This window comes from Oncorhynchus kisutch, unplaced genomic scaffold (genome assembly GCF_002021735.2).
Source record: "Oncorhynchus kisutch isolate 150728-3 unplaced genomic scaffold, Okis_V2 Okis02a-Okis13b_hom, whole genome shotgun sequence".
NCBI classification, from domain to species: domain Eukaryota; kingdom Metazoa; phylum Chordata; class Actinopteri; order Salmoniformes; family Salmonidae; genus Oncorhynchus; species Oncorhynchus kisutch.
Genome location: NW_022261979.1, coordinates 3205316 through 3218267, shown reverse-complemented (window position 1 = coordinate 3218267; position 12952 = coordinate 3205316).

The following is a 12952-nucleotide window of genomic DNA, read 5'->3' as shown; positions in this document are numbered from 1 at the left end:
AAGGTTTGGTAGATAAAGGGTTAAGGTTTGGTAAATAAAGGGTTAAGGTTTGGTAGATAAAGGGTTAAGGTTTGGTAAATAAAGGGTTAAGGTTTGGTAGATAAAGGGTTAAGGTTTGGTAGATAAAGGGTTAAGGTTTGGTAGATAAAGGGTTAAGGTTTGGTAAATAAAGGGTTAAGGTTTGGTAGATAAAGGGTTAAGGTTTGGTAAATAAAGGGTTAAGGTTTGGTAAATAAAGGGTTAAGGTTTGGTAAAGAAAGTTAAATAAAGAAAGTGAAGTAAAGCTTGGTAAATATGGCTTGTTAGATAAAAGGTTATGGTTTAGAAATGGTATAATTCATCACTTTATCTGAGACAGTACTGTTTTTGTTGTTATGACAACATTTGTTGTCGTTAAACAATAACGTTAAACGTTAAACATATCAATAACGTTAAACGTTAAACAATAACGTTAAACAACAAAGAAAATACATTAATTAAATGGCTGTGCGTTTATTTTCGACACAATGTTGACTTTGAAAGGAGTGTTTTGTTGCACTTGTACGCAGGGTTTGAGAAAGCGAAAACATTTAAATAACTTATTGGTCCAAATGAAAAATTTGCCAATTCTGTTTGGCCTCCAAAATAGTGAGTTTAATAGCCCCTTGGAGGTTATGAACTGTTGACGGTTAATGAGTCACACAGTGTCTCCTTAAAAGAGGATGCTAGGTTCCATCTGCGGGGTGCTGGGTACAAAGAACAGGAAAGTAAACATCTAGCGGTGGAACTGGGATCTCTCAATGAAGCTGCTGTGGTCTCTCTCCAGACCAGATCCCTAAAGGTCTCCTGATATCTGTTAGTGTGGAGTCTCTCTCCAGACCAGATCCCTAAAGGTCTCCTGACATCTGTTGGTGTGGAGTCTCTCTCCAGACCAGATCCCTAAAGGTCTCCTGATATCTGTTAGTGTGGAGTCTCTCTCCAGACCAGATCCCTAAAGGTCTCCTGATATCTGTTGGTGTGGAGTCTCTCTCCAGACCAGATCCCTAAAGGTCTCCTGATATCTGTTAGTGTGGAGTCTCTCTCCAGACCAGATCCCTAAAGGTCTCCTGATATCTGTTAGTGTGGAGTCTCTCTCCAGACCAGATCCCTAAAGGTCTCCTGATATCTGTTAGTGTGGAGTCTCTCTCCAGACCAGATCCCTAAAGGTCTCCTGATATCTGTTAGTGTGGAGTCTCTCTCCAGACCAGATCCCTAAAGGTCTCCTGATATCTGTTAGTGTGGAGTCTCTCTCCAGACCAGATCCCTAAAGGTCTCCTGATATCTGTTAGTGTGGAGTCTCTCTCCAGACCAGATCCATAAAGGTCTCCTGATGTCTGTTAGTGTGGAGTCTCTCTCCAGACCAGATCCCTAAAGGTCTCCTGATATCTGTTAGTGTGGAGTCTCTCTCCAGACCAGATCCCTAAAGGTCTCCTGATATCTGTTAGTGTGGAGTCTCTCTCCAGACCAGATCCCTAAAGATCTCCTGATATCTGTTGGTGTGGAGTCTCTCTCCAGACCAGATCCCTAAAGGTCTCCTGATATCTGTTAGTGTGGAGTCTCTCTCCAGACCAGATCCCTAAAGGTCTCCTGATATCTGTTAGTGTGGAGTCTCTCTCCAGACCAGATCCCTAAAGGTCTCCTGATATCTGTTGGTGTGGAGTCTCTCTCCAGACCAGATCCCTAAAGGTCTCCTGATATCTGTTAGTGTGGAGTCTCTCTCCAGACCAGATCCCTAAAGGTCTCCTGATATCTGTTAGTGTGGAGTCTCTCTCCAGACCAGATCCCTAAAGGTCTCCTGATATCTGTTAGTGTGGAGTCTCTCTCCAGACCAGATCCCTAAAGGTCTCCTGATATCTGTTAGTGTGGAGTCTCTCTCCAGACCAGATCCCTAAAGGTCTCCTGATATCTGTTAGTGTGGAGTCTCTCTCCAGATCAGATCCCTAAAGGTCTCCTGATATCTGTTAGTGTGGAGTCTCTCTCCAGATCAGATCCCTAAAGGTCTCCTGATATCTGTTAGTGTGGAGTCTCTCTCCAGACCAGATCCCTAAAGGTCTCCTGATATCTGTTAGTGTGGAGTCTCTCTCCAGACCAAATCCCTAAAGGTCTCCTGATATCTGTTAGTGTGGAGTCTCTCTCCAGACCAGATCCCTAAAGGTCTCCTGATATCTGTTAGTGTGGAGTCTCTCTCCAGACCAGATCCCTAAAGGTCTCCTGATGTCTGTTAGTGTGGAGTCTCTCTCCAGACCAGATCCCTAAAGGTCTCCTGATATCTGTTAGTGTGGAGTCTCTCTCCAGACCAGATCCCTAAAGGTCTCCTGATATCTGTTAGTGTGGAGTCTCTCTCCAGACCAGATCCCTAAAGATCTCCTGATATCTGTTGGTGTGGAGTCTCTCTCCAGACCAGATCCCTAAAGGTCTCCTGATATCTGTTAGTGTGGAGTCTCTCTCCAGACCAGATCCCTAAAGGTCTCCTGATATCTGTTGGTGTGGAGTCTCTCTCCAGACCAGATCCCTAAAGGTCTCCTGATATCTGTTAGTGTGGAGTCTCTCTCCAGACCAGATCCCTAAAGGTCTCCTGATATCTGTTAGTGTGGAGTCTCTCTCCAGACCAGATCCCTAAAGGTCTCCTGATATCTGTTAGTGTGGAGTCTCTCTCCAGACCAGATCCCTAAAGGTCTCCTGATATCTGTTAGTGTGGAGTCTCTCTCCAGATCAGATCCCTAAAGGTCTCCTGATATCTGTTAGTGTGGAGTCTCTCTCCAGACCAGATCCCTAAAGGTCTCCTGATATCTGTTAGTGTGGAGTCTCTCTCCAGACCAGATCCCTAAAGGTCTCCTGATATCTGTTAGTGTGGAGTCTCTCTCCAGACCAGATCCCTAAAGGTCTCCTGATATCTGTTAGTGTGGAGTCTCTCTCCAGACCAGATCCCTAAAGGTCTCCTGATATCTGTTAGTGTGGAGTCTCTCTCCAGACCAGATCCCTAAAGGTCTCCTGATATCTGTTAGTGTGGAGTCTCTCTCCAGACCAGATCCCTAAAGGTCTCCTGATATCTGTTAGTGTGGAGTCTCTCTCCAGACCAGATCCCTAAAGGTCTCCTGATATCTGTTAGTGTGGAGTCTCTCTCCAGACCAGATCCCTAAAGGTCTCCTGATATCTGTTAGTGTGGAGTCTCTCTCCAGACCAGATCCCTAAAGGTTTCCTGATATCTGTTAGTGTGGAGTCTCTGCAGACCAGATCCCTAAAGGTCTCCTGATATCTGTTAGTGTGGAGTCTCTCTCCAGACCAGATCCCTAAAGGTTTCCTGATATCTGTTAGTGTGGAGTCTCTCTGCAGACCAGATCCCTAAAGGTTTCCTGATATCTGTTGGTGTGGAGTCTCTCTGCAGACCAGATCCCTAAAGGTTTCCTGATATCTGTTAGTGTTGGAGTCTCTCTGCAGACCAGATCCCTAAAGGTCTCCTGATATCTGTTAGTGTGGAGTCTCTCTGCAGACCAGATCCCTAAAGGTTTCCTGATATCTGTTGGTGTGGAGTCTCTCTCTAAACTAGATCCCTAAAGGTTTCCTGATATCTGGTAGTGTGGAGTCTCTCTCCAGACCAGATCCCTAAAGGTCTCCTGATATCTGTTGGTGTGGAGTCTCTTCTCTAGACTAGATCCCTAAAGGTCTCCTGATATCTGTTGGTGTGGAGTCTCTCTCTAGACTAGATCCCTAAAGGTTTCCTGATATCTGTTGGTGTGGAGTCTCTCTCCAGACCAGATCCCTAAAGGTCTCCTGATATCTGTTAGTGTGGAGTCTCTCTCCAGACCAGATCCCTAAAGGTTTCCTGATATCTGTTAGTGTGGAGTCTCTCTGCAGACCAGATCCCTAAAGGTTTCCTGATATCTGTTGGTGTGGAGTCTCTCTGCAGACCAGATCCCTAAAGGTTTCCTGATATCTGTTGGTGTGGAGTCTCTCTGCAGACCAGATCCCTAAAGGTTTCCTGATATCTGTTAGTGTTGGAGTCTCTCTGCAGACCAGATCCCTAAAGGTCTCCTGATATCTGTTAGTGTGGAGTCTCTCTGCAGACCAGATCCCTAAAGGTTTCCTGATATCTGTTGGTGTGGAGTCTCTCTCTAAACTAGATCCCTAAAGGTTTCCTGATATCTGTTAGTGTGGAGTCTCTCTCCAGACCAGATCCCTAAAGGTCTCCTGATATCTGTTGGTGTGTAGTCTCTCTCTAGACTAGATCCCTAAAGGTTTCCTGATATCTGTTGGTGTGGAGTCTCTCTCTAGATCCATAAAGGCCTCCTGATTTCTGCTGGAATGGATTCTCTTTATAGACCAGATCCCTTAAGGTTTCCTGATTTCTAGAGAAAAAATATACCAAATTACTGGGTAATTTACCTGTAAAGTGCACACAAAATAAAATACAAAAATATCTCTTTGTGTCATGCATGTGGACAGGACTGGATAGAGGTAGGTAGGCATATTACAGATAGCAAGGCAACTGACCATCACCTTGGTGATTACACTTCATATTATTGTACTAGTCATTTGTTTTCTTTGGTCTTCATGCCGGTTGTCATGGTTACGGCACACAGTGGACCCTACCGGCTGATCAAGCCGTCCTCTGCATTTCCCAGCATGCCCCATGATGAATGGGAGCTTCTACGCAGAGGATCACGGCCCCTTGATGAGGAAGGTTCTCAGTTTCAGCTCCAGGTCCCTAGCCCTGTGCCCCTCCCTCCCCCTCCATGCCCCATCCTGCTCCTAGGGCATCCCTCCGTGATTAGGAATCCTATTTTCTGAGCTCTGTGACCAAGCTGCCAAATTATACCCCTGATTACCCAAATTGCCTTATGGGACCCCTTTACCACCACCACATCTCTCTCCCACTCTCCCACCAAGTGCAACAGGCAGGAGGGGGAGTCTTCTCGGTCTGTCAGCGGCCGGCCCGAGAGCACTGCTTGACGTTTTGTTTGATGATGCTTGCCAGAAAGCATGACCGGCCCGTGTTATTTCTGGGCTGGTGTTCCCTGTCCCCCAGTGTGGAGGCAGGGAGGCAAAGCAGTGTTGGTGCAGGGCTGGCTGGGCTGGCTGGCTGGGCTAGCAGGAGATTTGGGTTCTGACTGGAGGTTTGGGTTCTAACTGGGGGTTTGGGTTCTGGCTGGGGGTTTGGGTTCTGACTGGGAGTTTGGGTTCTGACTGGGAGTTTGGGTCTGACTGGAGGTTTGGGTTCTGACTGGGGGTTTGGGTTCTGACTGGGGGTTTGGGTTCTGACTGGAGGTTTGGGTTCTGACTGGGAGTTTGGGTTCTGACTGGGGGTTTGGGTTCTGATTGGGAGTTTGGGTTCTGACTGGAGGTTTGGGTTCTTACTAGGGGTTTGGGTTCTGACTGGAGGTTTGGGTTCTGACTGGGGGTTTGGGTTCTGACTGGAGGTTTGTGTTCTGGCTAGGGGTTTGTGTTCTGACTGGAGGTTTGGGTTCTGACTGGGAATTTGGGTTCTGACTGGGGGTTTGGGTTCTGACTGGGGGTTTGTATTCTGACTGGGGGTTTAGGTTCTGACTGGGGGTTTTGTGATGAAGATAAACAATGATGAAGCCTGATCAATGTACTGGGACATGAGACCTGCTGGATTGTGTCCCAAATAGCTCATATTCCGTATGCATTGCACTACTTTTGACCAGGGTCCATAGCGTTCTGGTCAAAAGTAGTGCACTATATAGGGAATAAGGTGCTGTTTGGGACACAACCCTGTTTCCCTCCCATCAATCAGATTCTGACTTCAAATAAAAAGTATCCTAAAATAACAAATTTTTGCATATGGTTTAAAGTAACAATTGTGAGGACAGTATCATACGATCTGGACTACTATAGTCATCATAGACAATATAAATTAAAAAAGAAGCAAGCATTGAGTCAAAGTATGTTTTGACTTGATACAGTATGCCGTTTCCCCTTGACGTTCAGCTAAAGGCAGTCCAAACCAGGGCTGTAGTCTAGCCACTGGGACCCAGTCATTACAATTACAACCAAGAATTGCAAAAATGGATACATTCTAGTGGGAATTATTACAATCCAGGCAGCCAAGAAAGACTCAGCTGTGTCATTGGGTTGTCATTTAAAACGACTGGGCAGAATCACGATCATAGAAACACCCTAAGATCACTGCTAGGGCGGTGACTTGTCAGGGCGGTGACTTTTTAGGGCGGTGACTTGTCAGGGCGGTGACTTGTCAGGGCGGTGACTTGTCAGGGCGGTGACTTGTTAGGGCGGTGACTTGTTAGGGCGGTGACTTGTCAGGGCAGTGACTTGTCAGGGTGGTGACTTGTTAGGGCAGTGTTAGGGCGGTGACTTGTCAGGGCGGTGACTTGTTAGGGCGGTGACTTGTTAGGGCGGTGACTTGTTAGGGTGGTGTCAGGACGGTGACTTGTCAGGACGGTGACTTGTCAGGACGGTGACGTGTCAGGGCGGTGACTTGTCAGGGCGGTGACTTGTCAGGGCGGTGACTTGTCAGGGCGGTGACTTGTCAGGGCGGTGACTTGTTAGGACGTTGACTTGTCAGGGCGGTGACTTGTCAGGATGGTGACTTGTCAGGGCGGTGACTTGTTAGGGCGGAGACTTGTCAGGACGGTGACTTGTCAGGGCGGTGACTTGTCAGGATGGTGACTTGTCAGGGCGGTGACTTGTCAGGGCGGTGACTTGTCAGGGCGGTGACTTTTTAGGGCGGTGACTTGTCAGGGCGGTGACTTGTTAGGGCGGTGACTTGTCAGGGTGGTGACTTGTCAGGGCGGTGACTTGTCAGGGCGGTGACTTGTTAGGGCGGTGACTTGTCAGGGCGGTGACTTGTTAGGGCGGTGTTAGGGCGGTGACTTGGCAGGGCGGTGACTTGTTAGGTCGGTGACTTGTTAGGGCGGTGACTTGTTAGGGTGGTGTCAGGACGGTGACTTGTCAGGGCGGTGACTTGTTAGGGCGGTGACTTGTCAGGGCAGTGACTTGTCAGGGTGGTGACTTGTTAGGGCGGTGTTAGGGCGGTGACTTGTTAGGGCGGTGTTAGGGCGGTGACTTGTCAGGGCGGTGACTTGTTAGGGCGGTGACTTGTTAGGGCGGTGACTTGTTAGGGCGGTGACTTGTTAGGGCGGTGACTTGTCAGGGCGGTGACGTGTCAGGGCGGTGACGTGTCAGGGTGGTGACTTGTCAGGGCGGTGACTTGTTAGGGCGGTGACTTGTTAGGGCGGTGACTTGTCAGGACGGTGACTTGTTAGGACGGTGACTTGTCAGGATGGTGACTTGTCAGGGCGGTGACTTGTTAGGGCGGTGTTAGGGCGGTGACTTGGCAGGGCGGTGACTTGTTAGGTCGGTGACTTGTTAGGGCGGTGACTTGTTAGGGTGGTGTCAGGACGGTGACTTGTCAGGGCGGTGACTTGTTAGGGCGGTGACTTGTCAGGGCAGTGACTTGTCAGGGTGGTGACTTGTTAGGGCGGTGTTAGGGCGGTGACTTGTTAGGGCGGTGTTAGGGCGGTGACTTGTCAGGGCGGTGACTTGTTAGGGCGGTGACTTGTTAGGGCGGTGACTTGTTAGGGCGGTGACTTGTTAGGGTGCTGACTTGGCCATTTGGCCAACTAAACAGAGTGACTCCAAGGTGTTTTTGTGTACTCTTTCATGTACTACCGAAATAAATGTTTAGTAAACGTATCCAATTGTCATTGACAACATAGTGAGGACTGTTGGTGTTGTTGTTCAGCCAGATAGTTAAGCAATTCTTTATTACAAATAATACTACTTTTATAATAATAGAAATAAAAAGATTAAAACCAAAACCAATTAGAAAGTTGGGCTGTTTTCTTGACATTTCACCACTAAACATTTTACAACATGATGCCAAAATGTCCATTGCGGGTTTGTGATGAGTTCCCCAGTCAGATGCTGTGATGATATTTACTAGTTGACCTGATTCTATCTTACAAATATTATTATACTGCAACAAGGGCATTCTTTACAAGATTTTTTTTTTTTTTTTTTATAGAAAAAAGGCACTGCCAAAGAAAAATTTGCACATAAACTCTCCTCCCTTTATGTCCTGGGGGTTTGAAAGGAGGAAATTATTTACAAAAGCAGGAAAATATTTGATCACCAGAGCCAAGGGCAAGAGTGTTTTAATGACCTGGTCCTATAGGTCCTGGGCTGCAGGCAAACTCAAACTGCAGAGGACCCAGTGTGCGTACCAAATGGCATCCTATTCCCTTTATAGTACACTACCTTTGACCAGAGTCCCATGTGCCCTATGGTCCCTGGTGAAAAGTAGTGCCCTATAAAGGGAATAGGGAGCCATTTGGGCAGCCTGCCAACCCCTGGGTCAGTGTTGAGATGAAACAGATAAGATCATTGACTTTAATGAAAACCAGAGGGCCGGGTCCCAAGTCCGGCTAGCTAGAGGACTGGCCAAGTTAGCCGTCTCCTCTCTCCTGTCTTTTTGTTTAGGGGTGGAGGTTTCCATCCATGTTGAGCTTGACTTTGAAGAGAGAGAGGAGTTGGTGTGGAAGTTACTCCTTTACTGAGACCCTTCATTCAAACCAAGACCAGGGGTGGCTGGGCTGACTACACCACCAGGCCCAGGGGTGGCTGGGCTGACTACACCACCAGGACTAGGGGTGGCTGGGCTGACTACACAACCAGGCCAAGGGGTGGCTGGGCTGACTACACCACCAGGCCCAGGGGTGGCTGGGCTGACTACACCACCAGGCCCAGGACTAGGGGTGGCTGGGCTGACTACACCACCAGGCCCAGGACTAGGGGTGGCTGGGCTGACTACACCACCAGGCCCAGGACTAGGGGTGACTGGGCTGACTACACCACCAGGCCCAGGACTAGGGGTGGCTGGGCTGACTACACCATCAGGCTCAGGACTAGGGGTGGCTGGGCTGACTACACCACCAGGCTCAGGACCAGGGGTGGATGGGCTGACTACACCACCGGGCTCAGGACTAGGGGTGGTTGGGCTGACTACACCACCAGGCACAGGACCAGGGGTGGATGGGCTGACTATACCACCGGGCTCAGGACTAGGGGTGGCTGGGCTGACTACACCATCAGACCCAGGACTAGGGGTGGCTGGGCTGACTACACCATCAGACCCAGGACTAGGGGTGGCTGGCCTAACTACACCATCAGACCCAGGACTAGGGGTGGCTGGGCTGACTGCACCACCAGACCCAGGACTAGGGGTGGCTGGGCTGACTACACCATCAGTCCTAGGCCCAGGGGTGGCTGGGCTGACTACACCATCAGGCCAAGGCCCAGGGATGGCTGGGCTGACTACACCATCAGGCCCAGGGGTGGCTGGATTGACTACACCACCAGGCCCAGGGGTGGCTGGGCTGACTACACCTTCAGGCCAAGGCCCAGGGGTGGCTGGGTTGACTACACCACCAGGCACAGGGGTGGCTGGGCTGACTACACCATCAGGCCCAGGGGTGGCTGGGCTGCCTACACCACCAGGCCCAGGGGTGGCTGGGCTGACTACACCACCAGGCCCAGTGGTGGCTGGGCTGACGACACCATCAGGCCTGGTAGTCCAGTTGAGCTCTGATACTGTTTGAAGTTCTGTGAGTGTTCTGCTGCACTGGTGGCCTGCTGGGCTTGGTTGCCATGACTACCCTAATTACCACACTTTACTGCCAAACTTTACAACACAGGAAAGGAGCCATTATATGTTTTGCTGGGCATTCGCCTCCCTTCTGGGGCACATGTCAAAGGTCATGCAATGGAACCCCAAATCATTTCACTTTGAGACGTTCACTAGGAATCATATAGTACAAACACAACACTAACGAGAGGAGAGAGAGTTTGTATTTTATGCGTGATGTGGGAGAATGAAAGGAAATAATTGGGCACAAAGTAGAACTTTGATAACATCGACAGTTTTGGATGTTTGTTTTTCGTCTGTAGTTACTCAACTACACTGATGTCAATGGGAGATTTTTGCTGTTGACAAATTATTTTCTGTAAGTCATTGTATATTTTTAGTCTGAATTCACCTCAATCAGACATCAATCAAAAACAGAGTATGTTGTGTTATATAATACAGGTGACATGCATGATGTCAAACATCTCTTAAAAGGGCCAGGTCCACTTACTCTGAGAAAGGGAACAAAGTGGTCCTACATGAAACATACCCTTATAACAACAATCACACATCCACTTTCTTTGATTGTCAGGTTAATTTTGGCTACAGCAAAGATCTACACTTCATTTAACCCAAATGACAAACTAATTAAGGGAAATACAGAGATGAGACCTATTCACAATCATTTACTTCTCAAAACCACTGAGAGAGGCTTAAGTATGAGCAAACCTCACAATAACACTGAGTAATATACTAGATATGAGTAACAGCACTGATTTCCCATACAACTTCCACTTCCAGTATATTCAGACATAGCCCATCGAGAGTTAATGCTGTGTGACACAGAAACAGAGTCATAATTGCATGTTTACTTCTGCTCGTGTAATGAATGGGTAATGCTGTGTTACCCTACAGATGTAGGATCTTAATTTGATCAGTCTTTTGTTGATGATAATTTCCCTGCATATCTTCCTGCACGGCAGGAAATGCAAACCTGTATTTTAAGTTCAAAAAGGCTTCTAAAGTTTGTAATTTCCGCTTTGAAATGTCAGACTTGATTTACCCTAACAGAAAAAATATCAACCACTATAAATAAAAGTCCATTAATTAGAATTCACATAATAATTCACAGTTCATGTTGCTGCAGGATTATTTTCCTGCTGTAGAAAACTGGTCCAAATATCTGTCCCCTAGCTCTCTCCGCAACCTAATCTAGACAATCAGTCGTACTACACCGTTTAGTTCCCAACCAGCAGAACATTAGACCCAGGATACTACTGCTGTTGCTGTTGGTTCAACCAGCGGAACATTAGACCCAGGATACTACTGCTGTTGCTGTTGGTTCAACCAGCGGAACATTAGACCCAGGATACAACTGCTGCTGCTGTTGGTTTAAGCAACAGAATATTAGACCCAGGATACTACTGCTGGTGCTGTTGGTTCAACCAACAGAATATTAGACCCAGGATACTAATGCTGCTGCTGTTGGTAACCAACAGAATATTAGACCCAGGATACTAATGCTGCTGCTGTTGGTAACCAACAGAATATTAGACCCAGGATACTACTGCTATTGGTTCAACCAGCGGAACGGAACATTAGACCCAGGATACTACTGCTGCTGCTGTTGGTTCAACCAACAGAATATTAGACCCAGGATACTACTGCTGGTGCTGTTGGTTCAACCAACAGAACATTAGACCCAGGATACTAATGCTGCTGCTGTTGGTACAACCAACAGAATATTAGACCCAGGATACTACTGCTATTGGTTCAACCAGCGGAACGGAACATTAGACCCAGGATACTACTGCTGCTGCTGTTGGTACAACCAACAGAATATTAGACCCAGGATACTACTGCTGTTGCTGTTGGTTCAACCAGCAGAACATTAGACCCAGGATACTACTGCTGGTGCTGTTGGTTCAACCAACAGAATATTAGACCCAGGATACTAATGCTGCTGCTGTTGGTACAACCAACAGAATGTTAGACCCAGGATACTACTGCTGTTGCTGTTGGTTCAACTAGCAGAACATTACACCCAGGATACTACTGCTGCTGCTGTTGGTTCAACCAGCAGAACATTAGACCCAGGATACTACTGCTGCTGCTGTTGGTACAACCAGCAGAACATTAGATCCAGGATGCTACTGCTGCTGCTGTTGGTTCAACCAGCAGAACATTAGACCCAGGATACTACTGCTGCTGCTGTTGGTTCAACCAACAGAATATTAGACCCAGGATACTAATGCTGCTGCTGTTGGTAACCAACAGAATATTAGACCCAGGATACTACTGCTATTGGTTCAACCAGCGGAACGGAACATTAGACCCAGGATACTACTGCTGCTGCTGTTGGTTCAACCAACAGAATATTAGACCCAGGATACTACTGCTGGTGCTGTTGGTTCAACCAACAGAACATTAGACCCAGGATACTAATGCTGCTGCTGTTGGTACAACCAACAGAATATTAGACCCAGGATACTACTGCTATTGGTTCAACCAGCGGAACGGAACATTAGACCCAGGATACTACTGCTGCTGCTGTTGGTACAACCAACAGAATATTAGACCCAGGATAAAACTGCTGTTGCTGTTGGTTCAACCAGCAGAACATTAGACCCAGGATACTACTGCTGGTGCTGTTGGTTCAACCAACAGAATATTAGACCCAGGATACTAATGCTGCTGCTGTTGGTACAACCAACAGAATGTTAGACCCAGGATACTACTGCTATTGGTTCAACCAGCGGAATGGAACATTAGACCCAGGATACTACTGCTGCTGCTGTTGGTTCAACCAACAGAATATTAGACCCAGGATGCTACTGCTGCTGCTGTTGGTACAACCAACAGAATATTAGACCCAGGATGCTACTGCTGTTGCTGTTGGTTCAACTAGCAGAACATTACACCCAGGATACTACTGCTGCTGCTGTTGGTTCAACCAGCAGAACATTAGACCCAGGATACTACTGCTGCTGCTGTTGGAACAACCAGCAGAACATTAGATCCAGGATGCTACTGCTGCTGCTGTTGGTTCAACCAGCAGAACATTAGACCCAGGATACTACTGCTGCTGCTGTTGGTTCAACCAGCAGAACATTAGACCCAGGATACTACTGTTGGTTCAACCAGCAGAACATTAGACCCAGGATACTACTGCTGCTGCTGTTGGTACAACCAGCAGAACATTAGATCCAGGATGCTACTGCTGCTGCTGTTGGTTCAACCAGCAGAACATTAGACCCAGGATACTACTGCTGCTGCTGTTGGTTCAACCAACAGAATATTAGACCCAGGATACTAATGCTGCTGCTGTTG